This window comes from Megalops cyprinoides, chromosome 2, assembly GCF_013368585.1.
Source record: "Megalops cyprinoides isolate fMegCyp1 chromosome 2, fMegCyp1.pri, whole genome shotgun sequence".
NCBI classification, from domain to species: Eukaryota; Metazoa; Chordata; class Actinopteri; order Elopiformes; family Megalopidae; genus Megalops; species Megalops cyprinoides.
The window spans coordinates 30321097-30343574 of NC_050584.1; the positions used below are offsets into that span (position 1 = coordinate 30321097).

At 45.0% G+C, this 22478-nt stretch overlaps 1 pseudogene; it reads right to left on the reverse strand.

Moving 5' to 3' along the window:
• Positions 1-4517: 4517 nt before the first annotated feature.
• LOC118770956 lies at positions 4518-11063 on the reverse strand (annotated as a pseudogene).
• Between the last annotated feature and the right edge of the window lie 11415 nt (positions 11064-22478).

The window sequence follows — 22478 nt, forward strand, 5'->3', positions numbered from 1 at the left end:
GGGAGAGAGATCAGCTGTAATCAAAGTGAGATAAGAACACCAATGAGAAATAATTATGAATATGTTGTAAATATGCAAGATATTATTAAGATTGATATTTTGTTTTGAATAAAGTGGTGAGAGGTTCCCATGTGTCTCAGTTGTTATGGTTCTTGCTTTGTGTCTTAAAAAAATATCATTAAAGTAATAAGTGTTTGTGTACTTTGAGATAATTCAGTTTTCTTACATTTGTTACACTATAATAGATTTTTCTTAACTTGAGTTTGTACAATACCTTGTTTATGTGATGTAATGATGTCTAATTATTTGATGAGCTGTCTCAGTTGGTTCAGTTATTTACTGATTACTTCCATCCCAAGATCAAAGTCTTCTTCAAACTGATTTTGATAAACAGCTTCATTTCTGGGATCAATGTTTCTTTTCATCCAGGTAAGGTGTGTCAGGAGGATTTGTGTGGAGCTGAGTGTTTGCTGAGGATCACTGCAACACTGCAGTTCCTTATGTTTATTTTTGCTGCAATAATGGACAACAGAAAGAGACTAAAATCACCATAAGTAAGCAGCACAGTTTGGGAATATGCAGTAATGTTACCTGAACATTTGTGTAACATTAGCCAGACATTACCACAAGCACTGGACAACAGACAGTGACTGAGAGAAATGCTGTGACACCAGAGACATTTTGCCTGTCCTTCCAGCATCACAGCTGTTACACTGTATTAACGTTCTCTTTAGCAGCTGCATAAATACACACCGTTGCACTGTAGTCAACATACATGGGCAGCGGTATGGTGTAGTGGTAAGAAACAGGACTCATAAGGAACAGGCCTTGTAACCGTAAGGTTGCTGGTTTGATTCCCTGCTGGGGTACTGTTGGTGATGATACTTAACCCACAATGTCCTCAGTAAATATCCAGTTGTATGATTTGATGACTTGTAAAAATGTCACTCATGTAAATCGCTCTGGATAAGAATGTCTGCTGAATGACAGTAATGTCATGCCTAAGCTCTTGCTTTTGGCCACCCAGTGTGCTCACGCAGAAGAGAATTGAGTGAAGTCCTCTGGCACCTTCCATCACTGCCAGTGGCTGTTTAACATGCTGCAAGTACCACATTACACCACTGGGGGGCAGACACAGATTGGAGGATCCCCCTGATGTCAACCAGGGAAGAGCCATTAGAGTGCCTGCAGTAGAGACACAAGGGAATCTCTAACCCCGGCTGAATGAAGCAAGCTTGTTGTTCCTGTTGTCAATGGCTGATGACACAGCTGGGATCGAACCCAGGACTGTAGTGCTCAACCTGCCACCCTGCCAACAGAACCACTCTGGAGACCTTACAACGGTCAACTACATAAGGCATTTCAGTGTAAACCTTTCACCCTGGACTGTGCATTACAGATCAAAGCATTGCTTTCATCCTGACTAAAAGATATTTTCTTTAGCCGGAAGAAACAAAGTAGAACAAAACAGAAAAACTTGGAAAGGAAACAGTGGCTAGCTGTCAAACCAGATCCCAAGAAAAGTAGAAGATACATGTTTACCAGCACCACACACACACACACGCCCACAGAACATACACATACAAACACACACACACAGCATGAACTGTTCCCCCAGTGATACAGTAATACTCCTCCTTGCTTTTTTTTTTGGGGGGGGGGGGGGGGGGGGGGGGGCACAACAAACTATAGTGCTCATTCATCACACATAAACTCCAGACTGACCTGTGTATGGATCAGACTGTCTCATTATACCCCTTTCCCCCTGTAGAGCTGGAACCAGGGTGGTTCATCATACCCCTTTCCAACTGCAGAGCTTGAATCAGGCTGCCTTGAGTCACACTTTAATAGAATAATTAGAATTTCCCCTGTCTCCTGTGAAGTGAAATGGCTCTTTTTTGACTAGACCCCCTCCTCACTTTTCATAAGGTCAGTTTGTTGATTAATATTGTGGAGTGGTGCTGGTAATGTCAGATGGTTTTCCTTGGTGAAACCCTTCAGCTGTATCCATCAGCCTGGTGGTTTTCTCCCACAGTGGTCATAGAATGGGTGAATCTGCCTCAGCACTCTGGCCGCCTGTATTCATGAAAACCGTTTCTGCGCTGGGTCATTAATATGCGCCCATTGTCTGTCACCTTACTGTACATCTGCTATGCAAATGTATGCTAATGCAAGTACACAGGCAGCTGGCCTGACTGCATGTGCTGTATGGAGGTCTGCCAGAGAAGGGGACAGAAATGAGGGGGAGAGAGGGAAAGAGGGAGAGAGAGAGAGAGAGAGAGAGAGAGAGGGAGACAGAGAGAGGGAGGGAGAGAGAGAGGGAGAGGGAGAGAGAGGGAGAAAGCACCTTAGGAGTTTTATAAGAACTCCTATTACCAAGGCCAGCCAGTATCTGCTCTCAGATAATAACATCATGTTTCCATGGTAATAATGGAAAACTGATGTGGCCAAACAAAAGAGATTTTTTTTACTTACTGTGGTAATCTGACAATATTCCATCAGATGACAAGTATAAAATTGTTGGGTTTATGCTAACAGTGGCCATTTGAGGTCATTTAATGTAATCTTCAGTTTGTGCAAAAGGGGTATAATGAGCCACCCTGGTTCCAGCTCTACAGTGGGAAAGGGGTATAATAATCCAGCCTGGTCCCAGCTTTACAGTGGGAAAGGGGTATAATAATCCAGCCTGCTCCCAGCTTTACAGTGGGAAAGGGGTATAATGAGCCACCCTGGTTCCAGCTCTACAGTGGGAAAGGGGTATAATAATCCAGCCTGGTCCCAGCTTTACAGTGGGAAAGGGGTATAATAATCCAGCCTGCTCCCAGCTTTACAGTGGGAAAGGGGTATAATGAGCCACCCTGGTTCCAGCTCTACAGTGGGAAAGGGGTATAATAATCCAGCCTGGTCCCAGCTTTACAGTGGGAAAGGGGTATAATGAGCCAGTCTGGTTCCAGCTCTACAGTGGGAAAGGGGGATAATGAGCCAGCCTGGTCCCAGCTTTACAGTGGGAAAGGGGTATAATGAGCCAGTCTGGTTCCAGCTCTACAGTGGGAAAGGGGGATAATAATCCAGCCTGGTTCCAGCTTTACAGTGGGAAAGGAGTATAATGAGCCATCTTGATTTCCAGCTCTACAGAGGTATCATTGTTTCCCAGGGTTTAACATCGTGTCTAGTACAATGTTTTGATTGTATGCCAAAAGTTTCTTTCTTTCCACCCCTCTTTCTGTCCACTTCTCTCTTTCTGCTTCACCCTATTTCACAGCCAGTCACATGCTCTTTTTTCATTGGCGCTCTCTCTCCCAAAATGGTTGCTGCACATGAGTAAGGAATCACTGCTAATGGTTGCAGCTCTTTTCTTTGTTTTTGCTTCAAGCAAAAAAAAAAAAACTCAAGAACAACGGTCTAAAAGTCAGTTTTGCTTTCTTTCAGGTCAGATACTGTTCTCTAAAAACTCAATCCATGGTAAAAGAGGAGCAATATGAATCACAGATAAGTTAATTCACAAAACAAAGGGCTCGCTTCATACAGCATGTTCAGTTTATTCAAAATTGACACTTTTGTTTGTCTTGTTTTTTCTCTGATTAGCAGAAAGATCTTCCCCTTCAATATTTTATTGATGTATTGGTATGGATCAAGCTGTGTGGCCAAAAGCAACTAAAAATGGTATGCAGAAAAGTAATGAATTTTTCCCAAATTTACAAAAAATTGCTGACCCCCTGGGCATCGGTATAGTCACTGCCTTGAGTCGCTGCTGACTGATTTGCACACCAAACAGCCAATGAGGTTTTGTTTTGCTTGCAGGACTAACGGCAGGAGTGTGAACAGCAGGACTAACGGCAGGAGAGTGAACAGCAGGACTAACGGCAGCAGAGTGAACAGCAGGACTAACAGCAGCAGAATGAACAGAAGGACTCACAGCAGCAGAATGAACAGCAGGACTCACAGCAGCAGAGTGAACAGCTGGACTAACGGCAGCAGAGTGAACAGCAGGACTAATGGCAGCAGAACGAACAGCAGGACTAACGGCAGCAGAACGAACAGCAGGACTAACGGCAGGAGAGTGAGCAGCAGAGTGAACAGCAGGACTAACGGCAGCAGAGTGAACAGCAGGACTAACGGCAGCAGAGTTCACAGTAGGACTAACGGCAGCAGAGTGAACAGCAGGACTAACTGTAGCAGAATGAACAGCGGGACTCACAGCAGGAGAGTGAACAGCGGGACTCACAGCAGGAGAGTGAACAGCAGGACTAACGGCAGCAGAGTGAACAGCAGGACTAACGGCAGCAGAATGAACAGCAGGACTAACGGCAGCAGAATGAACAGCAGGACTAACGGCAGCAGAGTGAACAGCGGGACTCACAGCAGGAGAGTGAACAGCGAGACTCACAGCAGGAGAGTGAACAGCAGGACTAACGGCAGCAGAGTGAACAGCAGGACTAATGGCAGCAGAATGAACAGCAGGACTAACTGTAGCAGAATGAACAGCAGGACTAACTGTAGCAGAATGAACAGCAGGACTAACTGTAGCAGAATGAACAGCAGGACTAACGGCAGCAGAGTGAACAGCAGCAGGACTAACGGCAGCAGAATGAGCAGCAGGACTAACTGTAGCAGAGTGAACAGCAGGACTAACAGCAGCAGAGTGAACAGCAGGACTAACGGCAGCAGAGTGAACAGCCGGACTAACGGCAGCAGAGTGAACAGCAGGACTAAAGGCAGCAGAATGAGCAGCAGGACTAACTGTAGCAGAATGCACAGCAGGACTAACTGTAGCAGAATGAACAGCAGGACTAACAGCAGCAGAGTGAACAGCAGGACTAACGGCAGGAGAGTGAACAGCGGGACTAACGGCAGGAGAGTGAACAGAATGAAAAGCAGGACTAACGGCAGGAGTGTGAACAGCAGGACTAACGGCAGCAGAGTGAACAGCAGGACTCACAGCAGCAGAGTGAATAGCAGGACTAACGGCAGCAGAGTGAACAGCAGGACTCACAGCAGCAGAGTGAACAGCAGGACTAACGGCAGCAGAACGAACAGCAGGACTAACGGCAGCAGAGTGAACAGCAGGACTAACGGCAGGAGTAGAGCACTCTCCCTGTACAACTGTCCGAACACACTAGATGTTCCCAGACAGACCACAGATAAAGGGAGCCAGTCTCCGTTGTCCAAATTACGTGCCACATATTTACAGCACCTTTTACTCTTTATTTATTTACATTACATTACGTTACAGTCATTTAGGTGACGATTTTATCCAGAGCGTCTTACAGTGTAGGAGAACATGAGTGCATTCAGCTGATTAATATGAACAATAGTGCCAGACCTGGCTATAGTATATGTAACGTTATTAAAGCACTAAGTTAGCTCTGCTTTGTAGCACTTAAATGCAAATATTGAGTGCAAACAATAGCAACCATAATAAGCCCCAAAAAGAAGTACATGAAACCATAAGTACCATAACCAAAAGCTTAAAATACATGAAATTATTTGGCAGAGGTTCTCATCTAGAGTGATTTATAAGTCCATCACGGCAAGATATAGCCTGTACACAGAGGTGAATTTGGAAGAGCTGCAAGAATAAGCATATAGAGTCGTGAGTGGCAGATGAATGGTGACGCTGTAGAACAGTGCTGAGATGTAAGAGAGAAACAGCAGCTGATGGTGGTGTGTACGCAGTGGCAAGAACGATCTGTAAACGCAAGCGCTATCTCGTCACACTCAGTGGCGCCGACCAGTGATCCTTAAGAAACACACCTACGTACACACCACCACAAAACAGGAGCAAATTTTGTTCCCAAAAGTGAAGATGGAGGAGCATCAAATGCCTAGAGCTTCTGCCTCATAAGGATCTTATTTTATGTTCTATTCTATTCTATGATATTATATTATATTATACAAGGAGAATTAAAGAGGTTTCCTTTGTTGTCCATTTGCATGGAGATTACTGGACGTTCAGGAACCACTTGCCTTGTTGATTCTCATTCCTCTGGGGTAAGAGATTGTGGGACTTATATTGAAGGTTTGCTGTGTGAGGCTGCAGTACTGACTGATCTTTGGGGGTATCTATTCTGCTCATCCCATCCGAACATAAGCACAGAAGTTCAGTGCCAAGAACAGGTCATTTAGCCAAGCTAGGGTTATTGCATTGCCTAGAGCCTAGAGTGTCCCTGCCACTGCGTCAAGCCTGTTTTTGGCACTCCAGTGGTACACTATTAATAGCTCTGAGTGTGAAATCAAATACTCTGTTGCATCAAGGTGAAATATAGATCCCAGCATTATGCATGCCTAAGGGTTAGTGTTGGGTGTGTAACGCCCTCTGAGACCGGTGTTAGAAACCAGACAGCTCTCAGTAATGACCTGACACAACCCTCCACTGCCGCAGTCTTTGGTACCTGTGCACTAGTGTTCTTTGATGTTCAGAAGATGGATACCCGTAACTTGTGATTGTGGATTAGAATGCAGCGCTATGAGACTCTGACATACTCTGATGAGTATGACAAAATAAGACACCTCTAAATGTTCTGAAACATTTGTGGATTTATGAATGGGAAAGAGTATAAAAATTACTTGCCCAAAATTTTCTCTTTGGTGCACAGTTCAGTTTTGGAGTTTGTGTCCACTTATTATTATGGAGCTGACACAGTTTCACAGATGACTGCACCCAAAGCCAAAACCCAGGATAGAGGGGCTGAGTGAATGTGGTCTGGACTCTGTGGAGGAGGGTCATTGTATCTGAGACACTGTAGAAGGACAGAGTTCCTGCCCTGTGATCCAGGTACACTCCTATTCTGGAGGAGGATAAAACAGGAGTTTCGGTGCTCTTATTATTATTGTGCCGAAAACAGTAACTGGAAGGAGAGCAGTACAAACTCCAGGACTTGTCATTATATCCCAGACCACAGTCAGCACTCTCTCCTTTCCTGCTGATCTCTTTATATGAGACTGCTATAGAAACCCCACGCCCACTCCACTCAGCTTCCCAGTAACAGTGTCCAGACAGACCCTCTCTGCACAACATTTGCTGCCAGCAGTCAAATCTCTCTGGATGATCAGGATATGACTGGGTCTCTCTCACACGTGTCACCACTCTGTTCCCCTCAGACAGATGCAGGTTTCTATGTGCTGTGTTGGGGTCCAGTGTGAGATGACAGGAGTCTGATGGAGGAGAAGGAGAGAAGAGAGCTCAGTAATCATAATCATCACACTACATCACTTACAAAGAGCGGAGCATAGCGTGGGGGTGGGTAGGTGTGGTGCAAGCTTTCTGGTATATTTAAACATGCCTCTATTTGATATGGACTCCTAAAAATAGCTGGCGCCACTTTGCCTCCCTGCTATCACCGTCATATCACCTGCACTTTGCAGAGTAAGAGCAAACAGTGACCTAAACTTTCTCTGCTTCCTCACCCTCTGGAGGGTTTCTTCTGCTCTCTGCGAGCAGAGTCAGAGTGGGCTCTGGAATGTTTGCATGCTATTGCCATGAGGGCTGCTGTTGGTGGACAGTGTTGGAGCTTCAGGTTCACTCATTCCCAAATCAATGTAAAACCTAAAATATGCTTCACTGCCTTCCAGAATGTTCCTTATGTTCACACTAATAATGGGAGCTCTGATGTGAGTATCTGTGTGTTTGTGAGAGATCGAGAGAAGCGGGGGAGGCATGTTTTGATTGAATTACAGACTCACAATGTAAGAAGTCCTCCCTGGTCATGGGCTCTAGGATGTGGACGTCTTTCACTGTAGGGAGAGATGTGGGAAAGAGACCACTGACTGTGGGATGAGGTATGACAGGTAAGTATATAGGAGGTAAAACACTTAAAACACCTACACACACACACACACACACACACACACACACACACACACACACATACACATACTCACACATGCACACACACCAATCACACACACATACACACACACATAGAGAAGGCCAGAATCTTGCCATCTTTGCATGTGTGGTTAACTGAATTGACCATTTTATGGCTCGGGCCACTAATCACAAATATGACACATGTAAGCTTACAATCAGCTGTTTTCTATTGTTATTAATTAATATACTCTAGGATATACTTATTGATATTTGTACAATATATGCTGAAATGTTGTGGTGAAAACATATTCGGCTCAAATAAAAATGTCACCCATTATTTACATTCACATTTATTCATTTGGCAGACACTTTTATCCAAAGCGACTTACATAGGTTACCGTTCTTTACAATGTTATCTATTTATACAGCTGGATATTTACTGAGGCAATTGTGGGTTAGGTACCTTGCCCAAGGGTACAACAGCAGTGTCCCAGTGGGGACCGAACCGACAACCACTATGCTACACTGCCGCCCCATTCACCCAATATTATTGTATTCTGAATAGTTTATCCTTGTTTTGTACATTATTGAGAGAGAGAAAGCGAGGGGGAGAGAGAGAGGGGGGAGAGATGAAGACAAAAAGGGAGAAAGGAAGAGAGAGAGGGAGAGAGGAAGGAGAGAGAGAAAATATGAATATCAGATTTTTCACTGTGGAGAGGCAGAGAAAGATACAGAATTAATCCAGGACAGTTTTGTTTCAATGATTTAAGACAATCTTGCATTTGGTTTATGTCCTAACAGTTACATATATAATGATATAATGATTGTAATCTTATTTTGTTCAGAATCTGAAAAAATATCAAGTATGAACTTGTGTTTCTCCACAAAACTATGTTTGTAAATGCCATTGATAATAACTGCAAACTGGCAAAATATCACATAACATAGCAAAGTAGCTACAGTGTTTGTGCCAGGTAAGCACCGTTGAATTTGTACTCTAATCTGAGAGAATTCAGTTTTACTGAAAAAAATTCCTTAATTTTAATGTATTATATAAAATTTCTCTAAAAGTTAAGGTTTTCTTACGCACGGCAGTGTAGCATATTGGTTATGGTTGCCCATTCAATTCCCCGCTGGGGCACTGCTGTTGTATCCTTGGGCAGGGTACTTAAGCCACAATTACCTCAGTAATAATCCAGCTGTATAAATGGATAACATTGTAAAAAAGTGTAACCTATGTATGTCACTGGATAAAAGCATCTGCTAAATTCCAATAGTGTAATGTAATGTAATCTTATGCGGTACCTGTTTGAGGCATCTTGTCTAATTCCCCCTTGAAGATGTCCTCCAGTTGCTCTTTCAGTTCAGAGACAGATTTCCTCACAGCCTCAAAAGGGAGGTGTGGATTGGCAGAGATGCTGGGTAAGTCTCCAGGTCCAGTAGGGGCACAAAGAGACTGACAGCTCTACAGAGAGACAGAAAGACAGAGAACCAAACAGTATATACACCCCTAGGGAAATGGCAACAGTAGATTTTTTTAAATGTGGAAAATGCCACACTACAAATATACAATCTACATATTGCAGACTGTCACAGAGCCAGTGGTGTTACCTGAAGGAAATGGATGTGATCCTCTGTGTGTGAAAGCTGCTCCAGCTCAGCCTCTCTCCTCCTCAGCTCAGCAATCTCCTGCTCCAGTTGCTCCAGGAGTCCTTCAGCCTGACTCACTGCAGCCTTTTCCTGATCTCTGATCAGCTCTTTCACCTCAGAACGCCTTCTCTCAATGGAGCGGATCAGCTCAGTAAAGATCCTCTCACTGTCCTCCACTGCTGCCTGTGCAGAGCGCTGTTAGGAGACACAGAGAGAGTAGGGTTGTACATTTTAACTAGGCCTTTCATTTAGCTCTTACTGGGACCTCAGACAGTCTGTTCCCTGCAGTGTGGCTCAGTGGGGTCGATCCCCTCAGGGCAAGAAAGTTGCCCAACACTGGGCTCCTCACTGACTGATTGGAGGAAAGCCCTGACTGAGCCCTGAAAATGGCTTTTCTAGCAGCCAGCTGTTGTCTTCTCCTCTGGTCAGTACCCACCGTGAGTGACTCCACAGCCTGTGTCAGATCCTGCAGCTTCTTCTCTCTCTCCTGGATTCTTTGCTGGAATTTCCTCTGTGTCGCCTCTAGCTGCTTCTGTGGAGAAATTATTTCCCATGATATGTTATTGTACTCACATGAATTAATACGGTCTAATTAAAAGAGAAACTGAATAACTAACCACTAAACTGTATGCCATACTTCAGGTCAGTGTGCAGAACTGTACTGGCCTTATAGGTAAAGCTTCTAAACTGTATGAGTGAACCAGCTATTCCAGCCATGTTGATTCCCATTCAGGGAGTGAATAGGGAGGTGAGGGGTGTGAACAGAGCTGTCACAGAGAGCTGGCTTTTGTTCACTTCTTGCTCTTACTGCTTTATCACTGTGGAATTCAGACCTGTGAATTAATTCCTTAAGCTCAGCTTTTACATAGACACAAATGAACTGTTGCAATAAACAGATTTAGAAAAAAAAGTAAAGTAAAACAGCAAAGCTTTATATTTCACCTTTCACACATCAGATACTGTTGTCCTCCATTACAACTAGTATCAGAGCTGCCAGTAAAGAAGTTCCAGTTCTTACCTGTTTCTCAGCCCTTTCTGCTGCTACTGTTTCATGGCCTCTGTGTTCATCCATCACACACAGCAGACAGATACACTGCTGATCGGTACGACAGTAAACTTCCAATGGTTTGTTATGATGACAGCAGATCTTCTCCTGCAGGTGTCCAGAGGCATCTATCATGTTATGTGTCTTTCCTGGATGGAGTTCATTGTGAAGTTTGAGGTGAGTTTCACAGTAGGAGGCCAGACACACCAGACAGGACTTGATGGCTTTGTGTTTTCTCCTAGTGCAGACATCACACGCCACATCTCCAGGTCCAGCATAACAGTGAGCAGGAGGAGCAGTTTGGAGTCCTGTTTTCTTCAGTTTCTCCACCACTTCAGCAATCATGGTGTTTCTCCTTAAAACAGGCCTTGGGGTGAAGGTCTCTTTGCACTGGGGACAGCTGTAGACACCAGTATGATAATCCTGATCCCAGCAGCCCTTAATACAGCCCATACAGTAACTGTGTCCACAGGGAATAGTCACTGGATCTTTCAGTAAATCCAGACAGATTGAACAGGTAAACTGGTCCTGGTTCAGTACATCTCCAGCTTTAGCCATTTTGCTGTGCACGCTGATGTAAACTGACTGACACTGAAAGAGATTCAATTGAGTGCCGTTTCTCTGAAACTCCGTGTATGAGAGAGAGAGCGACTTCCTGGTTCAGCTGCAGGAGGTGCGGTGTTGGACTGAAGCTAGGCTGAGGAGAGCAGGCTAAGGAAACACACACTCACACCTACACTTATACACACGTACTCACACCTACACATTCACTCACACACACACACACACACACACTCACACGCTCACACGCACACACACATGCCTGAAGTATGGTAGTATACTTGGTTTCCCTCGTCTAGTCAGGTTGCACTTGTGGTAGTGCTTGAACTGTGTTATGCTCACACTCACTGGTTTGGGAGTGCTGTTAGCCTGGTCTCACACTATTGCTCATTTGACTTGAACAGATACATTTATGTTTTATTGTGCTGGAAGCTAAATTATTGTAATTTATGCAATTATGCAAATGAAATAAAAATAAAATTACAGTATGATAGCACAATTTATTTAGTTTCAGTTTTCTCTGATCACATTTCCATTTAAATCTGTGTTCTTGCTGGTGTTAACAAGGCAAGCATTGCTAACGCCTTTTTATCTTGCACAAAAAGAGTTACCTGTTTAGCGCAGATTGTACATTTGCAGTGGGGACAGATCTGTCTATGACTGCAATGGACCACAGAGGGTGCTGTTTTCCCACATATGTCCACACACATATGCACAGGGTCTCACACATACACACACACACGGAAGCACGCAGCCATGCACACACACATATACACGTACAAGGACATACACATAGACTCATGACTGATGTATGGTAGTATACTTGGTTTCCCTAGTCTTGTCAGGTTGCACTTGTGGTAGTGCTTGAACTGTGTTATGCTCACACTCACTGGTTTGGGAGTGCTGTTAGCCTGGTCTCACACTATTGCTCATTTGACTTGAACAGATACATTTATGTTTTATTGTGCTGGAAGCGAAATGATTGTAATGTCATGTAAATGTAAATGTAAAGCTCTCTGGACAAAGGCACACACACACACACACACACTCACAAACAAACAAGAACATACACCCACACACACAGGCACACACACACACACATACACACACACACACACACACACACACACACACACACACACACACACACACACACACACACACACACACACACAGGGTATCCAGGTGATTTCAGTCTCTGTGTACATGACGGGTGGTGAAGAAATGCTCCAGAAAATGTCCTCAAATGGTTTTGCAATTTATAGACGGTAAGTAATTTCAAACTTCATAGCATCCTGATTTTATGATTATTTGGTATAATTTAAATGCAAATGAGTGAAAACAAGAACTGGCACTTGCCAGCATATTACGCATATAAGCAAGCTCTCTCTTCAGCTGCATGCGTGTGCATGTGTGTGTGTGTGTTTGTATGAAAGATTGAAGCAGAGGTCACAGCTGGGTAGTGTTTCACTAGTGTGTCAAGAGGGGAAACCAATATAGTTGGTTCCACCTAAATCTAATTTACATCTCATTTTCTTTAGTTTTATGATTTTTGCCGCCTGTCTTTGTGGAGCCCCCCGGTGTCACGGATGTGGCGGGATGGTCCTTTCCCTCTGTGACCCTGGGACTTGGCGGAATAGCCCCCCTTTTCACGGGATGCCAGTTTCCAAGTCACATGATCCAGCCTAGCCCAGCGAGCACAGCATGGAGCAGCAGGAGTGTTCAGAAAGAGAAAATTACCCACCCACAGAAAAACAGAGCAAAAGACAGAGAACAAACCGATCGCTTCCCTTTCAGGTTGAGCAATGTGATAACCACTTACATTTCAATTAAAATGCACAACAAATCTGTGTGTGTCACTATGCTAACATTGTGACAGTGTTAGAGGAGCGTTGTGAAAATGTAAAGTTTTCAGTCCAGCAAGAATTCCCTGTCCCTGTCTGACCCCCACTGCATCAGCACAGGAGGCCCTGTTTCTTCCTCTTGCGTCTTCAGCTCACCCAGCTCTTTCAACGTTGCTGTGACATTGTGACGACGTCCCTCAGTGCTCTCTCTCTCTGGTGCACATTTCCACTATGGTGTAAAGCTCCTCCTTGTGGTGCTGTTGCTGGGATGTTGCATCAGAGAGGCTCTCTATAGGCTCAGAAAGTGAGTTTGCAAAGCTTTTTTTTTTTTTTTTTTTTTTTTTAGCTCATGCAGGGAACAAAGTGTTACCTGCTCAGACATGCCAACTCGCTCCAGTAGAACATTTATGCAATGTTACTGCATCACTGTCACAACCCATATGGAGATTTTTTCAATCATAATATATGTTACACATATTACATTACGTTATTGTCATTTAGCAGACACCCTTATCCTTACAATCCATTTGCACAAGTAGATAGTCACTGAGGCATCTGTGAATCAATTACCTTGTCCAAGGGTACAACAGCAGTGTCCCAGCAGAGAATTTAACTACCTTTTTATTATTAGGCCTGCTCATTCCCACTGTGGCACACTGCTGCCTGTTACCACCATCAGCATGTAAGTATACTTCCTATAATAAGAAGAAGAAGAGAAAGAGGAGGAAACAGAATTTTACCTGTAATTCCAGCACTGGGAAGTTTGGACTTGCCCACTTAGCTGATTTGTTGAGTGAATCACTCGTGGGCGTACTTTTGATGGTTTTGATACGTTGCCTGATTGCCAATGTGCCCCACTTGGTGCCTTTCTATTGACTAATCTCGACGTCATTCAACATATTTGGGAAACTCTGAGGTGTCTAATTGTTCAGTGACTTCTTGAAAACTGAACTGGCTCCCTGAAAAGATATGTTCAAATTTCTTATGTTCAACTGCACACTAGTAAACTTAATACAAAACTGTTTGTTTGTTATGGCTATCTTATTTGTAAAATGCTGTGAAAAGTCTGTTGTCCATCTCTTGAGGTTCCCCTTTGAAGCTCCAAATTTTCCAACCTGTGCCACTTTTTCCTGATATTTCTGTAGCCAAATTTTTAGTGGGTTAAGTTTCAGTTGATGACCACTGACATCCATTTTAGGTAATCAATCAGGCAAACCTGGCATCCCCTGCTTACATAACTGAAACTAGTCACCAACTGCTCCTGGACCTCCTCAACTCTAGGGGGTGTTGTGTGACCCTTTGCCCCCCCCCCCCCCCTCCCAACTCCTAAATTTCCCTCCTTTGTGGATCTCAGTTTCACACTCTGTCCTTTTAGACACAAGGTGGCAGTGTGGATTACCAGCCAGGGGAGCTGGATTTAGTAAGGGTCTGGGGAGGCGCACTGGTGTTGTACCTTTGGACAACTTGCCGCACCTGAGTTTCCTCTGTAACGTCCATCTGTATGGAAGGACACCATGCAACACCGTACACTTGGTAAGGTGCACTGTATCCAGGTAGAGAAAGTAATGCTGTGAAATCCAGTATAAAATACAGTGCAGTGTAAAAATCCTGTTGAGTGTGGTATCAGCTGGACCTCTGATCACGAAGTCTCCTCTCTCTGTGTTTCAGCTGAAGATTTCTCATCACAGGCGAGGCTGAGGAGGAGCAGCTTTTGCTGCTCTTGGTGTAGTGGTAAGGAGCAGAGTTCCTAGCTGAAAGGTTTGACTCCCTGCTGGGGCACTGCTGCTATACCTTTGGCTAGATACCTAATGCAGAAAATATCCAGCTGTATAAATAGACAACATGCAACATTGTACCCTATGTAAGTCACTCTGGGTAAGAGCGTCTGTGAAATGACAGTAATGTGATGTACTAATAAGTATGTTTCAGTGCATAATAAATCGTGTAAGTGTATAATGAGGTTCAGAGTTCAGCATCATTTCTTTGGAGATTCTTTAGCCATTCAGAAGGAAGGAATGGAAACAAGCGATCGTTCTCAAAATTTTCTTTACTTAATTTCTTTTTTTAAGGGCCATTGTTTCTGTAATTAGGCTTTTGGCTATGAATCATAAGAAGAAAGCAAAAAACATACAACAAAGGGATGTATTGGGATGGCAGTGGTAATTATTCAGTCATTTTAAGGTTAACGAGATTGTTTTCCTTTAGCGGAGGGATGATAACTCTGTGTGAGCGAGTTAAAGATTAACCCTTTCCCCTTCTTGGCACCTGCTCTATCTGCCAGACTTCCACAGTTGTTTGACACGTGGCGTCATTGACCTTTGACCTCCAGCTGGCCCCACACGCTTGAGCCAGACGTTCCAGCTCTGAAAGCCAGCGACCTTTCAGCCAGCCTCTGGGCAGAAAGTGGCAGTGTTCCTCTCCATGGCAGTGTTCCTCTCCAGAGAGGGACTAAGAAAAGCCAAGACTGCTTTTAAACAGTGCTGAGTCACACCAGGGCTCTTCTCTGCATGGGAGTGACAACAGGAAGCCTGTCCCAGGGGCCCAGAAACAGCACAGGCAGCTGAACAGTGCACAGCACAGGTAGTTGCACAGAGGATTGGCCCCTCAGAGCAAATGTACTCAGCGTCCGACCCCACAGCCCTTGCCGTGAGATGACTGCAGACTGAAAAATATGGAACGCGGCTCCCGAATGGAAGTCTGCTGCCAATAATCGATACATGTGTACGGCAGTCACAACCACATCAAAACCGCATATGGAGTTACAGGCATGCTGTCTGTTTGATCGGGCCAAAGGTAATGAGGGCAGCAGTGACATCAGACACCTGTGGAAGTCGTTCAGCGCCAGGGAGTGGGAGTAGCGGAAAGCCAGCCAGAGTCCATTAGCGTGGAGCTCCTGCTGTACAGGACAGCATTCTCTGAGGAGAGAGCAAAATGCATGCTGTTGTTTTTTTCAGACTTACTGCTGGACATATAAAGGGGCTTTCAGTCTGTGATGGTGCCTTGCCCTAGCCTGTGACTAACAGCTTTAAGAAAGGATTACATTTTTTTAGTCGTCTACCTGATGTGTGTGTGTGCCGATGTGTGTGTGGGTGGGTGTATGTCTGCATAAGTGTGTGTCTGTGTGTACATGTATAGTACATACATACATACACACTTATTATTTAATATACCAGTATGAGCCTGACAAAAAAAGCTATAAAAACAGGAAGAACAAATAAAAAGAGAAAAAGGGCTACATGTGGTTAGAAGCCAGCCTAATAACACAAGCTTTCCATGTAGATTCTGTGAGTGCAGATGAATGGGTTATTCTGATTTCTGGCACGAGATGTTCCTTTGGTTTCACTCCTTCCCTCTGGCCTGAATCAGACAGCACAGGTTGCCATCTGCTGTTAAAATCCTGCTTTTTTCATGCATTTCTGCATGAAATGAGACGGCAGAAGCTGAACCCTGCAAAAACCGGGGCGACGATCTAAATATCAGATTGATTCTCCTCTTTGATCTGCCACCGCCTGGATCTGCTAAACGTGCCCGTGAGGATACTGTGAGTCCTAATACCACACACACACACACACACACACACACACACACACACACACACATACACACACCCACACACACGTGCATGCACACATGCATGCGCATACACACACACACACACACACACACACACACACACACACATACCTGTCATTGTGAGCTGCTACCTGACAGCACCAGGGGGCCACAGATAAGGCTGAAGCAGCTATCCATCCCACCCTCACACACAGCATCTCCACCACACACTCACACACAGCTTTTACCCAGAGCCACTTGCCTAGGCTACGATTTTATCCGTTTATACAGCTGGAGATTTACTGAGGCAATTGTGGATGAAGTATCTTTGATTTCCCACAGGTACAACCCTGTGGGGAATCAAACCAGCAACCTGCCGGTTATATTCCTGCTCCATTGGACAGCAGCGCTGTTATATTTCTAATCATCGGTATGCTAATTATTTTAGTTTAATACAATAATGGCACGTGTGGCTGAAAAATGTCAATGATTGGTCCTCTGAAACCGGTAAACCCGCTTTTTTCTGAAGTGAATTAGTATTCACACACGTAATACATGCAGTGGCCAAACCACCCTAAGCCCAAACCCTCCCCCCAAAGCAAACCCATTTAAATGTTTTTTTTTTTTTTATCGTTATAATAAATTCATTACATAAAGAAGAATACAATCACCCAAAGGAACGTTTTTATTGCGTCTCCTCCTGTGGCGCTGTGTTTGCGGAGGCTTTATCAGTGCGCGCCAGAGACAGAACTGCCGCTCCGTTCTACGCGACCGACACAATGACGGGTCATTAGCGGAACAAAAGCGGACCGTGCCCCGAAGGCCCTGCCGCCTACAGGACAAAGGAGAACCTTTAAAACCTCCGAGAATGGAGGACCTTCCGGACAAGTAATCCGGGTCATATAATTGCATTATTCGGGGAGGTTCTTTTTCATAAATTACGTGTTTATTTTTTTTAAACGTCGCAACCCTGCGGCCGTAGATCGCAGAGACGCAGCATGAGGTAGAATTTGTATTTGGCAAAGAAACAAAAGCGATTTTTTTTGCGGTGACGGCTCGTTTTAACCTTTGAACCGATGATGGCTTTCAACCGACCACAGCACCTCGTCGCATCGTTTAGACTGCATCAAACCATGGGGAATTAATACCAATTACAATGACTTATTTGGAACGGTTCGTGTTCGTGCGCTAAAGGACACTGATGCTTAACAAGGAAACAGATCCCAACTCAGCAATGTGTGATTTTAATTTTCATAGAAAAAAGAAAACACACACACGCATACACGCACGCGCACGCACACATTTCATCTAACAGCATTTAATTTACAAAAACTGTCGAATTTTCATCCCCGCATTTCAGCAGATTTTGTTTCATCCGCCTTTGGTTTTATTTTTCCCTCTGAACTCCTTTGAAAACGCACAGATGCGTCTCTGATGCGTTTTCATTGAAACGCGTCCGCCGGCTGCCGTCAGTGCTTTCATCCATCACTGTCGTGTGAATAAAGCTGCTGACTCACGACCAGCTTCACCGGGCAGAGAAGTCTCCCCTTTCCGTTCTCTCGGGCAAAACAAACATTGCTTAAAAAGTCCAAACAATCAATGAGAAAGACCGCTAAAAGGACGACAAATACCGCAATAAACGCATCCTATTAGGGGTGTGTCCTCCCCGCGCGCAGAAATATGTACGCATCTACAAGCACTGCGAGTATGATGATAATTAAAATAGACCTCGCCTTTACAAAAACGTTCTACAGCAGAGGTTAACTAAGAACTTTGCATGCAGGCTGGTATGTGGAGGAGAAAGGTATACAGGCTGTTGTTCCTTGCAGTTTTTGCTCTGAGTGATGTTTTCCTCAGTTCATGCGGGTCTTTCCTTGTTGGGTGATTACGTCTTCTGTGAAGAGGCCATGATTTAAATGTATGTATAAATCAATCTTTATAGCGCTTCACCACAGACAGCTTGTCTAGTGCCGCCTGAAGAGTGGGCCTGGTTTATTCATATAAGCAAATTTAGACATTCTTACTTGAATTTGATGGTCATCATCACTGTATAGGTAATGAACATGACATTATCATAGGTGTGTTTCCTTGGCAGACATGCTTATCCAGAGCAACTGGACACCGCACTGAAGCGGGGTTGAGCACTATAACAGCTGTGACCCACCTTCCACTATCATATGAAGTCATTCTTATATGAATCGTCCATTTGCTCTCATATGAATTTGATCTTGTACGAATTTGCTCTTATATGAATTTGATCTTGTAAACTGCATTGGTGTTTGATTCTGGATTGTGTTTTGACTACAATCCTGCCTACTGCCTTGGATTTGTTTGCTGCACTGGGAACCAGTTTAGCTGGCCAGTAACAGAGAGTGTCTGGGGGACGCACAGGTAGGCTCCAAACAGAGTTAGGATTTGTTTCCTTTTTTGCTTCTCTTTTTGGTTTGTGCTGTTGCTGTGAGCAGTGCATACCTGTCACCATAAAGGTCCTGTGGTCCTTTTTGTATTACATTGTGTTTGGTCCATCATTTTATTGCACAACCCCATGCCTCACCTCTGGTCCTTTGACAAATACATAACATATGTACTGTATGTACACTACTGGCATTTTGCAGACTCTCTTTTTCAGAGAGACTTCAGAGAGGTTTGCCAGTGGGGGATTTAACCAGCAATCTTTTGATTATGAGTCCTGCTCCTTACCTGCTCTGCAATGCTGTACATACCCTGTGTACAGGAAACATCATTATATCAGCTCATTACATTACATTTAGCAGATGCTCTTATCCAGAGTGAATAAACTACCTTTTGAAAATCTTATTCTTCACAAATAAATAAATAAAAGATAAAGGTCGACCCAAGGGACAAGCTTCAAGCCACATGTCTGAGAAGGGAGATCTGAACTGCAACCTATAGGAGATCTGTGAACATATGTGTATAAATATATAAATTCATTTGTTTTGCACACAGAGGCACACACACACACACAGAATGAGAGGACAACCCTGAATATTGCCCATCCTGAGGGATAGGATTTTAAGGAGATCTGTTACTGTGCATACTCCATGCTGAAGGGTGCTTTTGAAGGCATCAGAGGCGGCACTGGACCCCGAGTTTGAAACGGGAACGATGTTGCACAGAACACCTGCATGCAAACACTCACCTGCTGTGCAGGTGTGCTGCAGGACAGGTGAGCAGTTTCGTGGGGACTATACTGTTGGCAGCTGCTGAGTGAGGTGCCCTGAGGGATGAATTCTGGGACCTGCCTTTTTACTGTTATCCTTTACACCTTTACACACACACACTCACACACACACACACTCACACATACACACACTCACACACACACATAGACTCACACACACACACACACACATGCATGCACTCACACTCACACACACACACACACACTCGCACATGTTCACATTTGCACACTTGCACATACACACACACACACATTATTATTATTATTATTATAATTATTATTATTGTTCATGTTCTTGTTCTTGTGGCTGTTGATATATTTTCATGGCAACACCTCCTCTCAGTTCTTTCAGCAAAAACCTACTTTGGTTCCAGAAATATAGTTTATATGTGAAGCATATTCTGTAAGTATATATATATTTATATCTCATAATACACATGAGGTAAAAGTCACAGAAGCCTGTGTGCTTTACCTGAAGCTGTAAAGCCTAACCACAGGGGGAAAATGGCACAAAATGCTTTCATTACAGGTTGTTTTTGGTATTCTAAGCTCCTCCCACCGTGACAGCCTCTGAGTGCATTTCTCCGATCCCCACACAAGCCAGAGCCGCTCCGATCACAAGCTACAAGTCCCACAATGCACCAGGACGCTGAGGCTAAGCAGAGGATGGGCGCATCATCCCGGGATGCGGCCTGAGAACCTTGCGGGCGCCCCAGTGCCAGCGGAGCACTGAGCGAACCCCAGCCTGGCTCCCCACCCCTTTTCCCTGGAAAAACCAGAGCCAGTTCATTCCCCTACTGTGGGCTCCCATCAAAACGTACTTTTTGGTTTTTGGTTCTGTATCAGGCGCGCATCGAGAAACAATAGGCTTGTTTGCCTTTCAAGGGCCAAGCACAGAGAAAGTGCTGCAGGGGGAGGGCTTCATGGGGGGGGGGGGGGGTCAAACCCTGGAACAGCATGACACAAGCCTCTTTGGAGAACCCCACCCCAAACGCAAGCTCTCCTGATGGCATAGAGAGCCCCAGTGCTGAATTACTGGTATGTTGTATTACATATTATGAGGAGTTAAACATGAACAGCACCAATGCTGAAATGTTACTGTTTGGGTGACATGTCGGTCTGACGCCTAGGTATTTTACCTGAAGGATTTTATTATGGTTTGTTGTGTATAAGATTATTTGTATTCTTATCTCTTTTTTTTAAGGAGAGAATGAAGGAAGCACTGGCCAGCTTTTTACAGACAACACGTTTTTAATGCTGAACCCATCCATCAGAATGCTGAGGGACAGGATAACTCCATCAGCTTCTTTAATGACCTTCCCTTTTCGCAACCTCTCATTTCACAGCGAGTGACGCCGGCTTACAGTGACAGTGATGACGGCGATATTTGTATCAACTTCTCTGAAATCATTAGGGGACACCCCCACACTCCTCCCACCCCCACCCCTCCACCATCTGCTGACGCTGTGAGGTGAAAAAGCCCCAAGGGAAGCCTACTGTACAACCCCCCCCCCCCCCCCCCAAACTTCCCTTCCAACCTTCCAAAAACAAAATAGCCAGACAGAGGCTCAGACCCTGGGGGGGAAGGGAAAGGTGGGACAGGGGTCTGGCACAGGGAGTGGGGGGGGGTGGTAGTTTTAAGTGGGGGGTGGGGTTGTGATGACCTCGTTACTGTGAAAGTGGACATGGGGGTGCACAAGGGGTAAAGGGCTCATGTCAAATAAATGCCATCACCAGATAGAGCCCCCCACCCTAACACAAACCCCACCCTCCCCGGCTTACACGTGCTAATCAACAGGACAATGGCAGTGTGAGGATTACCTGTCACCGCGGCAACCACATCTGCACTCTGAGCCCAACTGGCCGCACCCCTCCCTCTCTCCCTCTCTCCCTCTCTCCCTCTCTCTCTTCCTTTTGCTGTCTTCATCACTCTCATCCTGACTCTCTCTCTTCCTTTTTCCTCTACATCTCACGCTCTCACCATTTCAAGGACTCTTACCTACAGGCCCAAGCATGCTACCTCCCTCAACATCCACCCCCACACACACACGCACACACACACACGCACGCACAGAAGCCCAGAACACGGAAACCATGGAAACCTTTTGGTCAGGTGTTCACACCCATAACAATAACTTTTTGATGCTCGTGTTTGACATGTATTCATATATGCCATGCACATGGACAGTGAATGTCCCCCCCCCCACACACACACACACCCTCAACATCCACCCCCATACACATCCACACACACACTCACAGAGATACTCATACACTGACACTCGCAAACATACTCACCCACACACACAGATAATCACACACGCACACACACAGGTATTCACACATTCAGACTCACAAACTCACACACACAGAAACTAACACACTCACAAACACACACACGCACATAAACACACACACATACGCACACAGACACACACGCACGCACGGCGTGAGTGACAGTCCTAGCTTTTGGGGTAAAATGGCTGTCACCCTTATGTTTGTCTGCAAGTGCTCAGGGGTGTTCAGAGCCCTGGAGTCAGTGAGCTCCTTTTCACGCAAAACCATGGCCCTCCTAAATGGGGAAAGGGGGGAGTGTCACACATTAGCGCTAAAATTACACTGTGTACGTGTTGTTACATCTCTGGATTTAGGTGTCATGTTCAGCATGTGTGAGGCAGGGCAGCTGGGCTGGGGGGGTGGGGGGGTGGCCCCTCCCCCTCTTTGCATTGACTGGCAGCTGGCAGCCTGCCGCACAGCCCAGCCCCCCACACTCCAGTCTGGCTAATTACAGCCAATGATTGCTCAGCACCAGGC